At 46.0% G+C, this 2,413-nt stretch overlaps 1 pseudogene; it reads left to right on the forward strand.

Moving 5' to 3' along the window:
• Positions 1 to 1,663: 1,663 nt before the first annotated feature.
• Positions 1,664 to 2,189, forward strand: LOC102243267 (annotated as a pseudogene).
• Positions 2,190 to 2,413: the final 224 nt, after the last annotated feature.

The raw sequence follows: 2,413 nt of genomic DNA on the forward strand, positions 1-2,413 counted from the left end.
GCAACCTCCCGATCCGCCCTGCTCTGTGCATGACGGGGCGGCGCCCCAACTCCCCAATCGGCCCTGCTCTGAGCCTGACCAGGGGCTGCACTTAGGGATTGGGCCTGCCCTCTACCACCCAGGAGCAGGCCTAAGCCAGCAGGTCGTTATCTCCTGAGGGGTCCCAGACTGTGAGAGGGCACAGGCCGGGCTGGGGGACCCCCCTGCCCCCCCTGAGTGCACAAATTTTTGTGCACCGGGCCTCTAGTATATAATAAAACCCTAATATGCAAATCTACTGAATGGCAGAATGACCGGTCGCTATGATGCACACTGACCACCAGGGGGCAGATGCTCAATGCAGGAGCTGCCCCCTGGTGGTCAGTGCACTCCCACAGGGGGAGCACTGCTCAGCCAGAAGCTGGGCTCACAGCTGGCGAGAGCAGCAGCAGTGGTGGGAGCCTTTCCCACCTCCGCAGAAGTGCAAAGGAGCAGCGAGCCCAGCTTCTGGCTGAGTGGTGCTTCCACAGGGGGAGTACTGCTCAGCCAGAAGCCAGGCTCACAGCTGGCGAGTGCAGTGGTGGTGGCGGGAGCCTCTCCTGCCTCCGCAGCAGCGCTAAGGAGCAGTGAACCAAGCGGTAAGGAGCAGCGAGCAGGTGGGGGGTAAGGAGCAAGGAATCCTGGACTGTGAGAGGGATGTCTGACTGCCAGCTTAGACCTGATCCCCTGGGGGGTCCTGGACTGCGAGAGGGCTCAGGCTGGGCTTAAGCCCCTCCCCCCCAGTGCAAGAATTTCATGCACCAAGCCTCTAGTCTATTATAATAGCCTACATCAGAGATAATGAGGCTTTGAGTTAAAAGAGAGGGTGAGGGAGAGTTCTGGTTCTAGTAATGGCAGAATAGGTTTTATCCGATTACCTTCTCACAGATAACAATAATAAACTAGAGACAAATATTTTGTAAACTACTATTTGCAAAACCACCAACCATTAGAATGACTTAAAGATTGTGTGAATGAAACGAGGTAGAAAATGGAAGAGATTTGACCCTTAAAAAGAAGAGAATCTCACTGCTTGAGGTCCAAAAATATGTCTTTTCCCCCTGAGAACATTCCCCAGTTTTTGTTACAGGATGGCTTAAATTCAAGCAGAAAGCCATATTATTTTGGCTTGAAGTATCAGAGGAGAGTTTGGAATTGCCATAGCAGCAGAAAATTGCAGAGGGAAGTCTGGGGAAAGGCAACTGTGGAAGGAGCCCCTAAATTCCTTAGCTGAATCTGAACTTCACATGCATGGGGATACTCCAAGGACCTGGAAGAAAGCAGCAGCTAAAAGGCTCAAAATCCTGAGCAGAGATTTCAGCTGTTGCCCACTGCAGTGAATACAGAGTTTAGAGTCTGAGTGCTGCCTAGTAAAGGGGCAAATAGCTCTTGGTAAATACCCCAAACTTTCCATTGAAATGCCAGAAGGCTCTTGACTTTGGAGTAAAGACTATGTCTAAAGATAAAGGGACTTATCCTAAGACTAAGGGAAAAATTGAAACAGATCCACCCTTAAAAAAAGTGTAAAACCATGTGCCTGAAGTTCAATGGTATCAACCAGTAATGTATTTGCCAACTAGAATGAAAATCAACACTTTTCAGAGGCAAAAACAAAATCTACAATCTCGCTTTTCAATCCGCCATCTGCAGTGGAGTAGCCGCCAAGATGCAGATTTTTGTGAAAACCCTCACAGGGAAGACCATCACTCTGGAGGTTGGAACCTTGGATACAGTAGAAAATGTAAAGGCCAAGATCCAGGATCAGGAAGGAATTCCTCCTGATCAGCAAAGACTGATCTTTGCTGACAAGCAACTGGAAGACAGACGTACTCTGTCTGACTACAACATTCAAAAGGAGTCCACTCTCCATCTTGTGTTGCGACTTCGTAGTGGTGCTAAGAAAAGGAAGAAATCTTACACAACTCTCAAGAAGAATAAGCATAAGAGAAAGAAGAATAATCTGGCTGTCCTGAAATACTACAAAGTGGATGATAATGGCAAAATCAGTTGCTTTCGTCCAGAGTGCCCTTCAGATGAATGTGGTGCTGGAGTTTTTATGGCCAGCCACTTTGACAGATATTATTGTGGCAAGTGTTGTCTGACCTATTGCTTCAACAAACCAGAAGGCAAGTAATTGTATTTGGGTTAATAAAAGACATGAACTAACAAAACAACAAAACAAAACAAAACAAAACAACAAACTACAGTCTCTACAATATATAATCCATAAGGCCAAAAATAAAATAAAAATTAGTACAAATATGAAGAAACAAGAAAGTGTGACCTAATATCAGTAGAAACAGAAGTCAATATTAACCAATATGAAATAGCCATATGTTGGATTTGGTAAACAAGGACTTTAAAGGTTTTTAAAAAATTTATCTTTATTGCTGAA

This window comes from Myotis brandtii, unplaced genomic scaffold (genome assembly GCF_000412655.1).
Source record: "Myotis brandtii unplaced genomic scaffold, ASM41265v1 scaffold994, whole genome shotgun sequence".
Lineage (NCBI taxonomy): Eukaryota > Metazoa > Chordata > Mammalia > Chiroptera > Vespertilionidae > Myotis > Myotis brandtii.